The sequence below is a fragment of the Hippocampus zosterae genome, chromosome 5 (assembly GCF_025434085.1).
Source record: "Hippocampus zosterae strain Florida chromosome 5, ASM2543408v3, whole genome shotgun sequence".
Lineage (NCBI taxonomy): Eukaryota > Metazoa > Chordata > Actinopteri > Syngnathiformes > Syngnathidae > Hippocampus > Hippocampus zosterae.
In genome coordinates, this window is record NC_067455.1 from 24,323,803 (window position 1) to 24,343,492 (window position 19,690).

Here is a 19,690-nt window from a genome sequence, read left to right on the forward strand (position 1 = left end):
GACTTGTTTTTTCACCGCTGCTGTGAGATGGGCACGCATGCCAAAAGATAATCGGTGGCTTTAAGTTTGAACTGAGCTTCGTAGGCGTGTCTTTTTGTCGAATTTATTTTCAGGGGTTCTTAGAAACCAAAACCGGAGTTGTTTTGCAACAATGCACATTCCCACACTCTATACAAGTGTCGGTACTGGCTTGAGGCGTCCACTTACACGCCCACCCTTCACCATTGGCGGACTAGCTTGTCTGTCCTCTCTCTCCCTCTCTCTCTCTCTCTCCCTCTCCATATATGTATATATACACGCCCACCCTTCCCTGATTGGCCGACTTCTTTCATGCCTGGCCACCGTCATTTCCGCCATTTCTCTATATAAACAGCGTGTCGGCTGTCAGTCAGATTTTGGAACTCGGCGCATATAAAGGACGCTCCGCGCCATAAGGCGTCCTGTCCATTTTGGAGAAAATTTAAGACTTTTAATGGCGCCTTATAGTCGTGAAAATACGGTATGTGCGTTGGACAATACACCTAAAAAGATTGAACGAGGAGTAAAGCTTTGCCTCCCACATAACACAACTGTTGTGATGACTATTCCTTGGGAGCAGATTAAGTTGACACAAGATGGGACGATATTTAGTTCCGGGCCCAAAGCACATTCGTATAGTGCCCATAGTTATGCTCGAGGTTATATTTGACGTACAAATCTACGTACGAATTTAGTTGCTGAAAAGGGGACAAATTGGCATAAGTGGACCACAGACAGCTGTGCTAGGAAATTGAGGCCTTTAATACAAATGGTCCACGTTAAAGTGGGCATGCAAGTGACCATACGAACTTTCCAAGGTTTTTCTTGCGACTCGGAACCGTGTTTGGTGTTTTATCTGAGCCCCTATGGGGGGAGATGCCCCTACTTCGTGATAAATTTGTGTGTTTCCCCCAGCCTGGCGAGACCCATTAAGGCGTTGGACGATTTCTCTCGGTCGCATGGCGTTACGGTAAAATTGGAAAGCGACGTGACTACAGATGATAAAATTTTGTCGATAACCGGAGTTTCTCAAACCGGGAATAACTGGTTATTGTTAATGGAGCATGCTTCCTCCCTGGTAAATTATAGCTGTTACCTGTATGGGGCCGAGGCCGCTGTTACGAATAATTCCTACATTACTACCCGATCGTTGTTTTCTGGAAATAATGACAAAGAGAACTCCGATCTATTCTTGTCGTCAATGGCACATTACGTACCCTCTGACTAAGGCTGTATCGGTTACACCAATTTTTTCAGCAAAGGTGGCGCGCGCGAATTTTATTTGCGTCAGGGTGGCTGGGGTCGGCGGTCGGTGGGGTTTCTGAGCTCCGGGTGGTGTCAGGCTGTCTTTGATGTTGCGGTGCCCCTTGTTCCTAGAGGCGATGTGTGGTGGTGGTGTGGGGGAATTAAGCTTTATGATACTTTGAAGGGTGCTAGCGGTGTCTGTGCGTTGGTATCACTGCTTTTGCCAATGTGTGAAACTGTGTTTCCATCAACAGCGGAGGATATACAGGGGGCTGCGTTATCGTCGATGACGGGAAGTAACCTTCTCCGGTTCCGGCGTGCCGCCTCCTGGAGGGATGGCGATCCCACCTATATAGACGCAATTGGGGTTCCTCGTGGCGTGCCAGATGAGTATAAGTTGGTTAACCAGATTGCTGCCGGTTGGGAATCCATTTTCATTTGGGTTACCCCTAATAAAAATGTTGACAGGATCAACTACCTCCACTACAATGTCCAGAGGCTCGGAAATTTTACTGAAGAAGCCGTCTTGGCTATAAAAGAGCAATTGGCGGCCACCTCCCTGATGGCGTTTCAGAACCGCATCGCGGTTGATATGCTGTTGGCAGAGACCAATGGAGTATGTACGAAGTTTGGTGATCAGTGTTGTACGTTCATACCTAACAACACCGCGCCTGATGGCGCCCTCACCAAGGCCATTGAAGGCCTCCGCACCCTGAATCGCAAGATAAGGGCCCATTCCGGCGTGAATACGTCCTTCTGGGCGGGTGGTGGCATAAAGCCTTCGGAGAGTACAAGGATTTGGTGTGTTATGTACTAATCTCTTTTGCTCTTTTTGCAGCTGTCTTGACGTTGTGTGGATGCTGTTGCATTCCCTGTATCAGAGTGCTGCTTATCCGGCTTATTACTACGGCTGTCTCGCCCACGACGTCTAAAGTGAATGAGATGTATCCTCTGTTGTTGTTTGATGGCAGTGATTCTGAGGTTGATTATGCCTCTTCGGATGATGACGTGATTTCGCTTCGGCATCAGGGGGTCATAGATGGTTTTTAGTCGTTTTGCTCCCTGCCCCTAGGTGTAACTATGTTTGTGTGTGCGGCATGACTCCACTGAATAAAGTCCTTCGGGAAGGTTCTGTGTGATGATACGAGCAAATGTAGGATGAACAGGGGGGAATGTTGGATTTATTATTTTTTAGTAATCATACATTCACGTATTATTCGGTTGATTCTCGTGTCGTCATTTTATGCTCGCAATGAAGAATGCTTATGCCTGTCAGTGTAGTTTGATTTTGCTTGCAAAGAAGAACGCTTATGCTTGCAATAAAGATATATCCTTTATTATTTACTCACATCTATAATCATTATATATTCTTCATTATGTGCTCACTTTTGCTTGCTGTACTGTGTGAGAAGTTAGGGTCGCAACCACCTTTCCGAGGACGTGGCTGGGAAGAGATAACTGTTAAGACTAAACAGCGAGCAAGGCTGAATCAACACCAGCTGCAACGGGATGTTTATGTGATATTTGCACACATGTACGTAAATTGCACTCACATACACACACATAGTCAAACAAGTTCAGTGTGTGGTCAACAGCCCCCACCCTTTAGGTTGGACACACCTATGTAGTATCTTCCCAATAAATGAGGAGGTGAAGGGGGACATCGTTAGGGTTACGTGTGGAGAACTGAAACCGAACGCTTCTCCTCGTTCCCTCCCGGTACCAGAATCGAGTCTCCTGTCTCCTCCTTTTGGTTATTCCTGAGTGTCAATTTGGACCGACCTGACATTGGCCGATAGTTGGATGGGGCTGCACCCTTCGAGGGATCCTTCATGATCAGGATCGTTCGCCCTTCGGTTAGCCATTCTGGGTGAGTCTCATCCCTCAGCAGCTGGTTCATTTGTACTGCTCGGCGCTCATGGAGTGCTGTGAGTTTCTTTAGCCAGTAGGTGTAGACCATGTCCGGGCCTGGTGCTGTCCAGTTCTTCATATCTGAGACTCTTTCCTGTATGTCTGCCACTGTTATGGTAACTGGGTTCTGTTCAGGGAGGTTGCTGTGCTCCTCTCTCAGGGTCACCAGCCATTGTGCACTGCTGTTATGTGCAACCTCCTTCTCCCATATGCCTTTCCAGTACCTTTCAGTTTCCAGTCTTGGTGGGTCAGCTCTGTTATTAGGACCCTGCCACTCAGCGTACACTTTCGCAGGTTGTGTTGCGAACAGCCTGTTTATTCGTCTGACCTTATTCTCTTTCGTGTACCGCTTTAGGCGACTGGACAAGGCTTGGAGCCTTTGTTTGGCAGTTTCAGGTATGGTCATCTGGATGTACCTCTCGGGTATCGGCCTTTTCATCACACCTCTCTGGGCCTCCGTCAATTGACTCACATCTTTCCGGGCCGCCTTGATCTTAGCCTCCAACCGTCTTTTCCATGGTGGGTAACGTATCTCATGGCTTCCATGGTTGCGCTTATAGCCCAGAGTCTCCAGGATCACTGATGCTGAAGCGTATATCAGCTCATTGGTTTCTGTGATCGTTACGGTAGGGATCGTCCTCAGTGCTGCATTCACACTTTCTATGAGACTTTCAGATGGTACTTCACATAGCCGTTGGAATCGGTTTCTAGGTTGCCCAGCTTTCATTCTCCCCATGATCTTAGCTTTCAGGTCAGTTGCTGCCTCGCTCAGCATTTCATTCATTGGGGCTGGCCACCCAATCTTGTCATCTGCATTCATTGGGGCTTGCCTCCCAATCTCTTGTATGACCTCCTCCTCTGATCTGGCAGCCTGGGGCCCTTCACCATGGAACCTGCGTTGTACCTCATCAATCTCAAGTTGTGACAGCAGTTGCCGTTTGTGGATGTTGGAACACTGAGCTACTAGTTGTTTCGTGGTCAACCGTGACTGTGGGTTTTGAAGTAACCATTTAGCCCACATTCTCTTGAGTAGTAGCATTCCAACAGAGCCATGTTATCGCATCTCGCCCATCTCCGCTTTGTTCCAGTAGCCCATTTTTCATCAAGGTGCTCTGGTTCCCCAGCACCTGACGCAGACCTTGTTTGGCCGGGCGACGTCTGAGCCGGCATGTCATTCGTTTTATTGTCTCTCATCATATGTATGAGGTAGGCATTAGCGTGAAGGATCTGTCACATCCCGTGTTTGCCAGCAGGGGGCAGGCCCTGTTGCCATCCTACACACCTGTCACCCATTAGGGACTAATTACACTGGCTTTATTTGTGCGCTCTGGCAGTTGACTTAATGCCGGAGAATTCCACGCCGTGCCAACATTTCTCTCGCCCAATTTCCTACTTGCATTGATACATTGCCTCTTAGCCTTGTGGCAGTTATTACGCGTCGTTGTTCCTCTTACGAGTGAAATTATATTCTTTGTCTAATCTGACCCTCCTTGCTATCTTTTTCCGCAAGCGTTTTCTGTTGTCCTTTTATTTGATACCTGGTCCCTATTTTGACCAGCGCTTTTTGTTATTCTCCCTGTCGGGTTATTTTGTGTTTTGTATTAAAGACTCCTTTTGTTCTTTGACAAACATCTTTCTGTGTCTGCTATTTCGGGGATCCTCTTCCTTATTTTGTAGTGCACGAAGCGATCCTTCTATCGCTTCGGGCACAACGTGACAGGATCTTGCCCAAGGACCCACACTGGATGGTGTTATGTGCTCATTTTTTGCTGGACATCGGCATCAACCGGACGTTCAAAGTAAAGTTGCGAGCGGCATGGGAACAATTGATGATCGATGGCAAACACAACTTTACAAAGAGTGAGAGGCAGTGCTGGTCGAGTTACGCCACAATTTACGAATGGATTGCGGCTGGTTGGACGAACGTGTCTGCTTGCACTGTTGTTCGAGTTTTTGGCAAAGCCGGCATCATTTCTGTGGAGCCACATGGCAATGAGAGTAACTCTGACAACGAGAGGGAACACTGCGTTTTTGATGGATTACCGCCACTTGCACAATTGTTCAATTCTGATACAGAAGACGAGGACTTTGATGGATTTCTGGATGATGATTGAATGAAAAACGTGAGTACATTGTACGATGGCTAAATAAAATACAACGGAACTCAGTTTTGCTTCCGTTGCCTTTTTAAAAACGTGTTTTTAGCTTGTATCCGTATGTCTTGGCATGCTACCATATGCTTCAGGCCAACGTGTTTTTAGCGTGCGCGCATGCATGCCGTATGTTTAAGCTGGCATATGTTTTACCACTGTAAAACTGCGCCCAATAATACAGTGTGTTTTGTCTGTGTCAAATACAGAAACAGCACCCATTAATGAGACTGCGGCCAACAACACGGTGCGCCGAATGGTCGTGAAAATACGGTACTATATACATACACATATATATATATATATATATATATATATATATATATATATATATATATTAGAGCTGTCAAACGATTAAAATATTTAATCTAATTAGAAATACAACTGTCATAATTAACTCAAATGAACTAAAAAATTAATCGGGATTACTCACATATTTTTTATCGTTTCTGAATTTCCTTTTACATTTTTTGTCCTATTTTTCCCCATTTTAATGCTCTCATCAACTTGGAATCATGAATCAGTTTTCTATGTGCCAAATGCAAATATTTACTGAAATAACAATTTCAATTTTACATGAACATTTTTCACTTGGAGCAGTTGTTCACACATAATCTCTCACACAATATTACTGTCCATCAACAACAGTGAAAAAAAATATTTTGTCACACAACAGCTGCTTTAACATCTTTTTTAATGAAATCAAAACAGAGCAATATAACATTATAAAGTGCACATCTAAGGTAAACTAGTACTCAGCATATAGTGGATTTAAACCATGGGTGCATACTTCGTTTTTCTCAAGTTTGCTTTGAACACAGCAGTCTGTTTCTGTATGTTTGTTAGAGAATAACGAGACCCCGGACACCAGTGTTCGTTATGTGCCGCTGTATTCAAAACTGCCGGCCGTACAAACAAGCGCAAGCACTTCCCCCGTGCTGCTGGGGCAAACCATTCTGAAAGAGGGGAGGTTTCACTCCCCCTAACAAAGTCAGGCTATGTTGATTATGTTGGTCCTTCTTGCGCGGAAGTCCCTCTACGGTTTTTGTATCTACCTCATTTTGGATGACAACACTGGAGACGTTTTATTTTCGCTAGGTCGCTACCACTGCACCGCTGAACTTTCGTTGTCATGTCACCGCCTCTGCGCACCGTCACTGTCAGACAAACACAGAGAAGCTCCACCCAATCCATTTATATGGACACGGAACACTGTAACCTTCCACACAAAATAGTTCCAAACAAGTAACAATCGCGTCAGTGGCATACATCGTATATCTGTATGATACACAGAGAGAGAAGAACAGGTAACTTTGGTCTTGTCAGTGGAGCAATCTGGCAACTTTTTAAAAGTAAACTTTCCATTCATAAACTCTTTAAGCATCCGTTTTCGGTGTCTCGCGCTGCCATGGCTGGCAAAAACAGACATGGGCGTGGACATCCGCAGTGCGCTTGTTGTCTTGTTTCTGGTGTATTTATAGAGTACCGTAACATCCGCTTGTGACGTGTGCCGCGTTAATCTCGCGAGAAAAAATTTAATCCCGTAAAAAATCATTTAAATTAATGCCAATTAAAACGAGCTAAAATGACAGTAAGGTAAACTAGGACTCGGCCTATAGTGGATTTAAGGCATGGTTGCATACTTCGTTTTTCTCAAATTTGCTTTGAACACAGCAGTCAGGCTATGTTGATTCTGATGGTCCTTCTTGCGCAGAAGTCTCTCTACGGTTTTGTGTAGACATCATTTCTGATGACTACACTTGGTTCGATGACAACACGGGAGACGTTTTATTTTCAGTATGGTCGCTACGACTGCACCGCTGAACTCTCGACATGCCTCAGCACACCGTCGCTGTCAGACGAACACAGGGAAGCTCCACCGCCATTATTTATATGGACACGGAACACTGTAACCTTCCACACAAAATAGTTCCAACAAGTAACAATCGCGTCAGTGGCATACATCGAAATGAACAGAATGCCTGCTCTTTATTCACCAGAGACTCATCAATTTAGTCTCTTATTTCTCTCCCGAAACAGTGTCTTCTTCCGTTTGGTGTAACTTAGCCTTTTCCGCTACGTGCAATTTCTGTTCATAGCTTTTAATGGAGGCTCTCGCTAGCAATCCGTAGTGGAGTCATTAGATGCAATGCGAATCATTTCAGCTTGAGTCGAGCTTTGGACAATTTTGACAGGCTCGCATGCAGTCGCCATACATTTAGCTTTGGCTTCAGCAAATTCTTTCTTTGTCGTGTTATCCATTTTCTTCGCTTTGAAATGAGCCATACCTGTCTGTCTTCGACGAGGGGGCGGAGTACTCACGTCAGCTGTGTGCTTGACCATTAAGTGATATTTCAGACTTGACGTGCTATGATGATAGCTCAGTTTACTACTGAAAAAAATACAAGTAACTTTGGTCTTGTTAGTGGAAGAATCTGGCAACTTTTTAAAAGTAAACTTTCCATTCATAAACTCTTTATGTATCAGTTTTCGGTGTCTCGCGCTGCCGTGGCTGCTTTGTTTATTTATAAAGCAAAGTGAGATCCGCGTTAATTGGGGAAAAATTTAATCCCGTTAAAATTCATTTAAATTAAGGCCAATAAAAATGCACTAAACTGACAGCTCTAATATACCAGTGGCGGATGCTGGTCTGTCAAAGAGGGGAAGCTCAATTTTGGCCGACATCATAAAATGTGTCCGTTTATTTATCCGTGAATTCTACTCTCCGTTCTTTTTCAAGAAAATGATCTGTGAACTTGTCATACCAACAAGGTTTCTTTTCTAGGGACTTAATTAGTGTCCTACAACTACAGGAACTACAATAAAACCCATCAGAAATAAAAGATTAATTTGTCGCAAGTTGTTTACAACAAAGAGTGTCGCTAAAATGATTAGTAGAAGTCTCCAGCTCAAATCAGAACAGAATGCGAATGGAAAAAAATTTCACACAGATGCTTATAATGAAAGATCGATGATTGGTTCATTTCAATGTCAATCAAACTGGCACACAGGCTCAGACAGATCATCCAATCTGATGCAGAAAAGCCTGGGGTCCGGTACCCGCCCACTGCCATCCAGTCCTGGAGACACTGAGTGTCCATGGGCGGGACAAAACCCAGCTTGTATCCAATTACTTGTCTCCGTTCAACACATCAAGACAACCTACCCTGAACTCTCAAGACGCTCGGTGTCCGGGCAGTAGACGCTCTGCGGGCGCTCAGCATCCACTGTTTAAAGCACAGTGAACCTGCTGGAATGAATGAGAAGGGAGTCGCGTCGTTTTTGGAGGGTATTTGGATTTAATTTAGGGGTAATTCAGCACTCCCAAAATTGGACTTTGCACGCCTATGCCGGCTCCACATTCTCCTATCCTACATTGAAGAGACTCCACTGATTTGAATATGAAGATGAGACTATAATAGATTTGCACCAGCAGCCTGCCGAAGAAACGTCTCCTGTGGCAGCCATATTGGAGCCGGAAAGTTCCGATTCGAAGTCACTCAGCTCACTCGAAGCCCAACCGGAAATTATGTTGGCTAATGCAAATTCATGTTTGGGGTTTGGGAGGGATTAAACATGATTGGCTATGGGCGGTGGAATTCAGCACCCAACAGTGCCACAAGCATGTGTATCGTGCAAGGACTGACTGTACGAGCCACCACTGGTCCAATGAGTAGCGGCATTTTCATTATTAGAATGATTAATTTCCCATTGCACAGCTGTTCCCCTTGGAGCTCACTGAGCCTGTTTGCTCATTCTTTCTCCAACTCTCATGTACAGTTCAGTCAATGCTCAGCATTACATCCCTTCAAGCGTGCCTTCTTCCTTTTTCTTGTCAATGAGGAAAACATAAGATGACGTATATGCCATTATGAGTGAAGAGAGATGACCCTTTTAACACGTGTGACTAGTATTAAGTATCGGTTTATTAATCAAATGTTGCAAAAGATGAAATGTTTCCAACTACAGTTTTGACTATTACAGTGCTAGCGTGCGCACACACACACACACGCACGCATGCACGCACGCACGCACACACACACACAAACACACAAACACATAAATGGATTCACAACTCTCACATTTTCTGGAAAGTAACATAAAGCTTGTAAATGGCATCAAATAGCAGGAGGAGGCAGAATATGTTGCAAGGAGACTGCCACTGCTTTACAATGCTTCTATAAGAACAGAGCAGGCTTGGGGAATAGAGCTACAGTCTGAAAATACATTGAATTTTTACCCTGTAGCTCAGTTCTTCAAATGTCACGCACAAACACATGCACACAAATTATGGTCTGCAGAAGATAAGCATTTCGAATAAGATAAAAGGGCACAAGGGTAAAAGAATAAATGAAAAGTTTTTAGGACCGCGACAAGAAAGAGAAGGTTACATGACAGTTAGTTTAGTAATTCGGGGAAATGTACAGTATGTTTTGCTGTATGAAACAATTGGTGAGCATGGAGGGCAGGATCTCCGAGGACGTGAGATCAAAAGACCATCTGCTAACACACAGGAGACGCACTGGCTTTAGATGAAGGGAAAGAGGGCTCAAGAGGTGGCCTGGCCTGTAAAAGCACAATTTCGGGCCCATGTGCGAACACACTCCTTTAAATGACCATGAACTCTCCAGCTGCAGCTCTTTGTTTCTTCCAGCATGTCCCCTCTGAAAAAGTACCGTATTTTCACGACTATAAGGCACCATTAAAAGTCTTAAATTTTCTCCAAAATGGACAGTACGCCTTATGGTGCGGAGCGTCCTTTATATGCGCTGAGTTCCAAAATCTAACTGACTGCCGACACGCTGTTTATATAGAGAAAAGGCGGAAGTGACTGTGAAAGAAGTCGGCCAATCAGGGAAGGGTGGGCGTGTATACATACAAATATGGAGAGGGAGAGAGAGAGAGAGAGAGGGAGAGAGAGGACAGACAAGCTAGTCCGCCAATGGTGAAGGGTGGGCGTGTAAGTGGACGCCTCAAGCCAGTACCAACACTTGTATAGAGTGTGGCAATGTGCTTTGTTGCAAAACAACTCCGGTTTTGGTTTCTGAGAACCCCTGAAAATAAATTCGACAAAAAGACACGCACGCCTACGAAGCTCAGTTCAAACTTAAAGCCACCGGTTATGCTTTTGGCATGCGTGCCCATCTCACAGCAGCGGTGAAAAAAAAAAGTCAAGCAAATGAACTCTGAGCTTGCCGTTATTCCCGGAGGCTTGACTAAAGAACTCCAACCGCTGGACATTGGCATCAACCGGGCGTTCAAAGTAAAGTTGCAAACGGCATGGGAACAATGGATGATCGGTGGCAAACACAACTTTACAAAGAGTGAGAGGCAGCGCTTGGCGAGTTACGCCACAATACGCAACAACGAGAGGGAACGCGGCGTTTTTGATGGATTACGGTACTTGCACAATTGTTCAATTCTTTCTACACACACACGCGCTGCCACCATGTTTCGCTCTGTTCTTTACTTTCAAATGTGGGAAAGCTTCACACGAGAGAAATGTTGACTTTGCTGTTGCTACTCCTTCTTTCCGCTCGGCAATGCGTAGCAACTCACACTAGCATGTGATGCATTCAATGACAACTGAGATGTGCAGTCCTCTGCTTCTGATACAGAGGATGAGGACTTTGATGGATTTCTAGGTGATGATTGATCGAAAAACGTGAGAACATTGTACGATGGCTAAATAAAATACACCCGAACTCAGTTCTGCTTTCGTTGCCCTTTTAAAAACGTGTTTTTATCTTATTTGTATGTTTTGGCATGCTACCGTATGCTTCAAGCTAACGTGTTAGAGTGCGCGCATGCATGCCGTATGTTTAAGCTGGCGTATGTTTTACCACTGTAAAACTGCGGCTATTCGTACAATGCGTCCTGTGTATGTGTAAAATACAGAAATGTCACGCATTAATGAGACTGCGGCCATTAGTACGATGCGTCGAATAGTCGTGAAAATACGGTATGTCTATCATTTACGTTTTGTGGTGTTATGCATTCACCTTTGGAGGACCAGGCAATTTTTAGCAATTTATTCAATGCATTATTATTATTCTCTTTTATGAAACTGAACTGGACTTTGATTACAGAGCACTTTAAAAACAAGCACAGCTGCAAACCAAGTGCTGTACAAAAAGTAAAAATATGAATTGAATGAAACAAATACATACAAACAGTAAACTCAATAAAGCACAGAAACAATGCTGAGGCGAAAGCCAAAATAATAAAATGTGTCTTAAGACGAGTTTCAAAGATACACAGAGAGGTGCCGTGCCTAAGTCTAATGGAAGCATACTGCAAAGGGAGGGCCTGGCAACGGAAAATGCTTGATCCCCTGTGAGGCTACGCTTTGTCCTCCAGTAGCGTCTGGTCCACTGACCTGAGACACCGCGAAGGTACGTAGAGCCGGAGGTCTCGGAGAAGAAAAAAAGGTGCAGCGACACCATTTCAAGATGAATACCAATCTTGAAATGAATTCTAAAACATATGGGGAGCTACTAAGGGGAGGCCAGAATTGGAGTTATATGTTCCCCCTACATTAAAATCCAGTCGCAATGTAACAAATGCATGCATTACTGTTTCTAAATGTTGTTGTGAAAGAAGAGGCTTTACTTCAGCCAGCTGCCTGAGACATAAAAAAGAAAAAAGATGGCTTGAACCGCAGCAGCACTTTGCCAGTCCAATTACAATCACTGTCTTTTTTAAAGCCCAAATTCTAAACTGCTGGCTTCAGATAAGATGCCAGCCGGCCCAAGTCAACAGGGTAAAGTGTACAAAGGCCAGCGTGACCAAACCATATCTTCAAGAAGTTGATGCCATCCAGGCTTTGATTTCCGGCAAACAGAACACAAGTGCTCTTTCGAGGGAAAGTGTCCTTTTTGTTTCGCTCATCAGCAAGCTCTGCAGAAACCTGATAAAGATAGCATGTCCTGATCATTTGAACCAGGTGTGTTTGACGAGGGGAAAAATCCATGCAGGATTCACAAAATCCATCCATGCAGGATAGTGGCCCATGAGGACCGGAGTTTTCCATAATGATTTGGCCTCATTTGGTGTGGTCTTGACTACAAATACTATAACTCCTGGGTAATTTGTGTAGCTGGCCACTTCATGGAAGGCTCAGCACTCCTCCATTTTTCTAAATGTCTTTGTGGAAAGTGTTTCTCATAGTGGTTCACTGGAGTGTTTCTCATAGTGGTTCACTGGAGACCTCAAGCTTTAGGAATGGCTTTGTTTGCTTCCAGACTCATACAAGTCTCTTTCTTTGTTGTTGTTTTTTGTTCTTTTTTGCGGGGGAGGTGGCATCTTTTTGAGATATTTTGCCCAACTTAACTTTGTTAGACAGACAGTAGCGACACTATTTCTTGATCAAACAGGTATGAAAGTCATCAGACATAGGTGTGGGCAGTGAAAATGAACTGTGAAGGACATTTGAGAAAAGGTCGAATAGTTTTTCATAGCACTGTGTTTCACTATGCAGCACACTGAAGAGAGCAACCTAAAACTTTACCTGAATTTTTTTTTAGAATTTTTAGTTTTTTGTTTAAAGATTAAAAGATGATATCACTTTTATATCTGGTTGTTGGTTAGAAATTAAGAAATGAAAATGCTACTCTCCCACAGTTGGCCGGTGACTAGTCCAAAGTGTACACTGCCTTTCACAGTAGGTCAGCTAGGATGGGCTCCAGTTATTCTAATTTGGACAACATGCTATTTAAAATGGCAGGGTGGAAAATAAAGGTTTCTTTGACACTGAGACTGCGAGCCAGGTAGTTACAGACTCTGTGTACATTATTTAATTGCGAACAGTCAGAGCAGTTTATCTGATATCGTGCAGTGATGTGCAGAGAATTTGAACTGGAATCTCATCCATACAAAACTGACATGCACACTCCAAAGTTGCCACCCAATAGAAAATCCCTTCCACAGCAATTTGTCGGACTTTGCATATTTTGGACATTTGGTCATTTAAAGCTGGAGGTGGGGCTCGTTGGCGAGCGCCTGGTGGCCGGGCCTACATCCATGGGGCCCGGCCAGGCTCAGCCCGAAGAGGCAACGTGGGTCCCCCTTCTCATGGTCTCACCACCCGTGGGAGGGGTCAAAGGGGTCGGGTGCAATGCGAGCTGGGCGGCAGCCAAAGGCGGGGACCCTGGCGGTCCGATCCTCGGCTGCAGAAGCTAGCTCTTGGGACATGGAATGTCACCTCTCTGGCAGGGAAGGAGCCCGAACTGGTGTGTGAGGCAGAGAAGTTCCGACTGGATATAGTCGGACTTGTCTCCACACACAGCCTAGGTTCTGGTACCAGTCCTCTCGAGAGGGGTTGGACTCTCTTTCACTCTGGAGTTGCTCACGGTGAGAGGCGCAGAGCAGGTGTGGGCATACTTATTGCCCCCCGGCTCAGTGCCTGTACATTGGGGTCCACACCGGTGGAGGAGAGGGTTGCATCCCTCCGCCTGCGGGTGAGGGGACGGGTCCTGACTGTTGTTTGTGCATATGCACCAAACAGCAGCTCAGCATACCCACCCTTTTTGGGGTCCTTGGAGGGTGTGCTGGAGAGTACTCCTGCTGGGGACTCCCTTGTTCTACTGGGGGACTTCAATGCTCACGTGGCTAATGACAGTGAGACCTGGAGGGGCGTGATTGGGAGGAACGCCCCCCCCCCGATCAGAACTCGAGTGGTGTTTTGTTATTGGACTTCTGTGCTCGTCACGGACTGTCCATAACGAACACCTTGTTCAAACATAAGGGTGTCCACATGTGCACTTGGCACCAGGACACCCTACGCCGTAGTTCGATGATCGACCTTGTGGTCGTGTCATCGGATTTGCGGCCGCATGTCCTGGACACTCGGGTGAGGAGAGGGGCGGAGCTGTCAACTGATCACCACCTGGTGGTGAGTAGGCTCTGATGGTGGGGGAAGATGCCGGTCCGTCCTGGCAGACCCAAACGTATTGTGAGGGTTTGTTGAGAGCGCCTGGCGGAATCCCCTGTCAGAAGGAGTTTCAACTCCCACCTCCGACAGAGCTTTTCCCATGTTCCAGGGGAGACGGGGGACATTGAGTCCGAGTGGACCATGTTCCGTGCCTCTATTGTTGAGGCGGCCAATCTGAGTTGTGGCCGTAAGGTGGTTGGTGCCTGTCGGGGCGGCAACCTTCGTATTCGCTGGTGGACACCAGCAGTAAGGGATGCCGTCAAGCTGAAGAAGGAGTCCTATCGAGCCTTTATGGCCTGTGGGACCCCAGAGGCAGCTGACGGGTATCGACTGGCCAAGCGGAACGCAGCTTTGGTGGTCGCCGAGGCAAAAACCCGAGCATGGGAAGAGTTCGGTGAGGCCATGGAAGCCGACTTCCGGACGGCTTCGAGGAAATTCTGGTCCACCATCCGACGTCTCAGGAGGAGGAAGCAGTGCACCACTAACACTGTGTACAGTGGTGATGGGGCGCTGCTGACTTCGACTCGGGACGTTGTGAACCGGTGGGCAGAGTACTTCGAAGACCTCCTCAACTCCACCAACACGCCTTCCTTGGAGGAAGCAGAGCCTGGGGACTCTGAGGTGGGCTCTCCTATCTCTGTGGTTGAAGTCACCGATGTGGTTAAAAAGCTCCTCGGTGGCAAGGCCCCAGGGGTGGATGAGATCCGCCCGGAGTTCCTCAAGGTTCTGGATGTTGTGGGGCTGTCCTGGTTGACACGCCTCTGCAACATCGCGTCGTCAACGGGGAGAGTGCCTCTGGATTGTCAGACCGGGGTGGTAGTCCCTCTTTTTAAAAAGGGGGACCGGAGGGTGTGTTCCAACTACAGAGGGATCACACTCCTCAGCCTCCCTGGTAAGGTCTATTCAGGGGTGCTGGAGAGGAGGGTCCGTCAGGAAGTCGAGCCTCAGATTGAGGAGGAGCAGTGTGGTTTTCGTCCCGGCCGTGGAACAGTGGACCAGCTCTACACCCTTCGCAGGGTCCTTGAGGGTATGTGGGAATTCGCCCAACCAGTCTACATGTGTTTTGTGGACTTGGAGAAGGCGTTTGACCGTGTCCCTCGGGGAGTTCTGTGGGGGGGCGCTTCGTGGGTATGGGGTACCGAACCCCCTGATACGGGCTGTTCGGTCACTATACCACCGATGTCAGAGTTTGGTTCGCATTGCCGGCAGTAAGTCGGAATCGTTTCCAGTGAGGGTAGGACTCCGCCAAGGCTGCCCTTTGTCACCGATTCTGTTCATAACCATGGACAGAATCTCTAGGCGCAGCCGAAGCGTTGAGGGGATCCGTTTTGGTGGACTCAGTATTGCATCCTTGCTTTTTGCAGATGATGTGGTGCTGTTGGCTCCTTCAAACAGGGCTCTCCAACTCTCACTGGAGCGTTTCGCATCCGAGTGTGAAGCGGTTGGGATGAAAATCAGCACCTCCAAATCTGAAACCATGGTCCTCAGTCGGAAAAGGGTGGAGTGCCCCCTCCGATCTTGCCCCAAGTGGAGGAGTTTAAGTATCTTGGGGTCTTGTTCACGAGTGAGGGCAGGAGGGAGCGAGAGATCGACAGGCGAATCGGTGCAGCGTCTGCTGTGATGCGGACGTTGTATCGGTCTGTCGTGGTGAAGAAGGAGCTGAGCCAAAGGGCAAAGCTCTCAATTTACCGGTCGATCTACGTTCCAACCCTCATCTATGGTCACGAGCTATGGGTCGTGACCGAAAGAACGAGATCCCGGATACAAGCAGCCGAAATGAGTTTTCTCCGCAGGGTGTCCGGGCTCTCCCTTAGAGATAAGGTGAGAAGCTCGGTCATCCGGGAGGGGCTCCGAGTCGAGCCGCTTCTCCTCCACATCGAGAGGAGCCAGATGAGGTGGCTTGGGCATCTGATTTGGATGCCTCCTGAACGCCTCCCTGGTGAGGTGTTCTGGGCATGTCCCACCGGGAGGAGACCCAGAAGACCCAGGACACGCTGGAGAGACTATGTCACCCAGCTGGCCTGGGAACGCCTCGGGATCCCCTGGGGAGAGCTGGAAGAAGTAGCTAGGGAGAGGGAAGTCTGGGCTTCCCTGCTAAAGCTGTTGCCCCCGCGACCCGGCCCCGGATAAGCGGTAGAAGATGGATGGATGGATGGATGGATGGATGGATGGTCATTTAAAGCAGTAAGCAAAGGACATGAATGGCCGACAGATCATTATACTGTGTGAATTAGGGTTAGCACAATATTGGGAAAAACAAGCAATGTGTGATATGGGTGTTGAATATTGTGATATTTACATCATTAAGAGATGTATCCCTCACTTTGAAATAACCTCCCGTTAAACAATAAGCAAACGCTCTATTTGCCCATCTTTAAAACTCCTATTTATTGTTTGGCTTTTGACTCAGCATGCGTGTTTTGTGGTGGTGTGGCACTGTTTTTATGTTATTAATTTATTGTTTTAACTGCCTTTGTTGTTGTATGACTCATTTTTGTTCTTTGCACAGCACTTTGTGAGCAGAGGAGGTTATTTTCAAGTGCTCTGATAAATAAAATTGAGTTGAGTTGAGTGTGTATTATTAGTGTGCATTGTTAGTGATAAAATTGTCTCGTTTCAGTTGATTGCACTCTCTATACATCATGCAGTATATTTCAAATGTGACTCTGTTCAAGGCAAAGGAAATAACGATGCAGAAGAAATGTGAAGTTAGAGGGCATCATTCAGAAATCATGCTTTGCTTAGGCACTGCATACATTTATGGCCTAAATTACAAGCTAATCTCATCAGTTCATTTTTTGCATATTTAAAGTAAAAAATAAATATTATAGGACAAAGTATGGTAAAAAAAATTGGGAATCATTCAGAAATCATGCTTTGCCAGTACCTTCAGTGCTTAGGCACTGCATACATTTATGGCCTAAATTAAAAGCTAATCTCATCAGTTCATTTTTTTGCATATTTAAAGTAAAAAATAAATATTATAGGACAAAGTATGGTAAAAAAAAATCAAATGGTTTGCCTGCAATTCATATCATTATTTTTGTGACTTTGAAGGGACCAAAAACACAAATTATTTATTTTATGTTATTCAAAATAATTGGCCAACGACTCAGTTGTCTATCAAATATTGGAATCAGCATCGGCCTAAAAAAATCCATATCTGTCGTGCCCTGCTAATGTATCAGGGCTATCAAAAATCAGCTCCTCAGAAGTACTGAGAGTCAAGGTAAACAGCACAGCATATAGTTATTGCAGTTGACCAAAAGCAGAATAATTGAAATGTTCTGGTACCCAACAAATTCAGTCAAATTGCTGAAGTGTAGTCCCAGCTCCAGCAAGATTAAAACAGTGATCGTTAATATTTCAGCTAGATGTGCCTGTGCCAAATGAATAATGTGTCAAATCTTCAGAGGGCCTTTTCTCTCTGCTGTACAGATGAATTTAAGATGCCATTCATCTCAAGGTTTGAAGCTATAGTATATGAATAACTGAGAAATTGTGTGTTTCTTTTAATGGTCTGCTAAACATGAGAAAAAAATCTTGTCTTTGACCTGATGTAGCTAGCCACATGATCTTATGTCATTTCGCCATTGTGCAGGTGGCCACAGAGTATGATTAGGTTGTATTGTGCTTTAATAATTCTCTAAATCATTTCTGATATTCTTTCTAAATTGGGGGACCCTTCCAAGCAGGGTGGAATTGACAACACATTGATTATATTCAATTTCCCAAATTATAACCCTCTCAAGCCTATCCGGCACACGAAACTTACATTCAGTGTTTTCCACACTATAAGGCGCACCTAAAAGCATTCAATTTCGTCACAAAAGCCGACAGTGCGCCCTCTAATGCGATGCGCCAAAGACTATGACTCTCTTTATATTCCCCATTAAGTTGTTTCCCGGATAATGTTCCGATGACATCTTGTGGTGATTATTAGCAGGCACTAATTGTGACAAAAAGGGTTGACATGTGCATTCACCAACACACAGTCAAATAGACAACTACTTTTTGAGTTTTTTTTTTTTTAAACAACAAATTATCACAACAGTCGCACGTTGGCTTCTGAGCTAAATAAATTTCCCGCAGCTCTGATTGGACAAGCAAAGTAATGTGATCATCTACAGCAGGGGTGCCCATTACGTCGATCCTGATCTACCGATAGATCTAAAACAGGTCCCAAGTAGATCCGAAGAGAGTTGAGGAGAAAAAAAAAACCCATTTGTGTGTCTTTGTACATGTTCATAACATATTTTTTTGTGTTCATGTACGCTGCACCCTAATCATCTTATCAGTCTCATTTTCACCCCAAAAATATTAAAAAAATAAAATAAAGCAGGTAAATCTGAATTTACGGTGGCTTGTGATTACGTCACCGTAAGTTGTTAGCGTTCAGCGGTCTGCAATTGCAGCTTGTGATCAGAGCTGTTGCGCTATATATATATATATATCTTTTATCGTCATTATTCTCATTCAGAGTTTGCTTCGTGTACAATTCACTGAGGGCACTGGCAAAGAATTGGAATCTAGGAGAGTCCAGGGAAGCACTTTAAAACGGTACGTGTGAGCTACGATAGTTAACAGGCTGCAAAAGTGCGTCGCATGCCTCAGTTTCAGGCTGTTTCTCATCATGGCGTGCGTGTGTGTGTGTGTGCGTGTGTGTGTGCGTGTGTGTGTATGCGCGCGTGCCGGCAAGGGTAGATCCCAGGAGGTTAGTTGATCGAAAAGTAGATCTTTGATCCGAAAAGTTTGGGCACCCCCCCCCCTGATCTACAGCAAGTGATGGCCAAGTGGGCGTGTCATAACTCATTGACATGTCATCAGGCGCCGACTGGAATGGCAGCCCCGGTTACACGCTCCCTTGTATTATCCTTGTTTTTGTCATTTTCGTGAGTTTTTGGCGACCCTGAGCGGCTTACTTATACGAGGGAAAAGTTGCTTAGCATTGGGGAGTCTACGCTCGGTCTTTTTTCACCAGCACACGAAAATCCACAAGGTTTTTCGGAGCTAATCGCGAGCGGAGCGGCTGCGCTGTACGGAGCATGGAAACGCCGCCGGAGGAGGGGAAAGCGAGCCGGCTAATCTACGATCTTGCTAATCTATGATCTCTGCCAAACAAGATGAATGAACTTTTTCTTCTCACAAAGACCAACAAAACCATTGCACGTTCTGCTTCATTCTGCTTCACTGAAACCTGGCTCAGTGACCGCCACCCGGATTCCGCGCTACATCTACCCGGCTTCCGCCTTCTCCAAGCCGACCGCGACACGGAGCTACCACGGAAATCGATAGGCGGTGGGATTTGCTTCTATATCAACAAAGAATGGTGCACTGATGTCACGAAGCTTCACGCACACTGCAGCCCGGACCTGGAGTCGCTGTCTTTAAATTGCAAGCCATTCTACTCGCCACGTGAGTTCAGCTCCTTTTT

The 19,690-nt window shown here is 45.8% G+C and overlaps 2 protein-coding genes and 1 long non-coding RNA gene across 9 annotated transcripts in view; 2 read left to right on the top strand and 1 right to left on the bottom strand.

The window, feature by feature from the left end:
- The window catches only part of LOC127600353 (uncharacterized), an 86,466-nt gene extending 71,486 nt beyond the window's left edge, over positions 1–14,980 (top strand). Inside the window, exon 2 of the mRNA XM_052064867.1 lies at positions 14,878–14,980. The gene's annotated coding sequence lies outside the window, so the exon portion shown is untranslated. The remainder of the gene's footprint in view (positions 1–14,877) is intronic.
- The window catches only part of LOC127600226 (CUB and sushi domain-containing protein 3-like), a 782,730-nt gene that overhangs the window by 674,155 nt on the left and 88,885 nt on the right, over positions 1–19,690 (bottom strand). The window lies entirely within an intron of this gene.
- The window catches only part of LOC127600376 (uncharacterized), a 257,704-nt gene that overhangs the window by 139,658 nt on the left and 98,356 nt on the right, over positions 1–19,690 (top strand). The gene's annotated exons all lie outside the window — the stretch shown is intronic.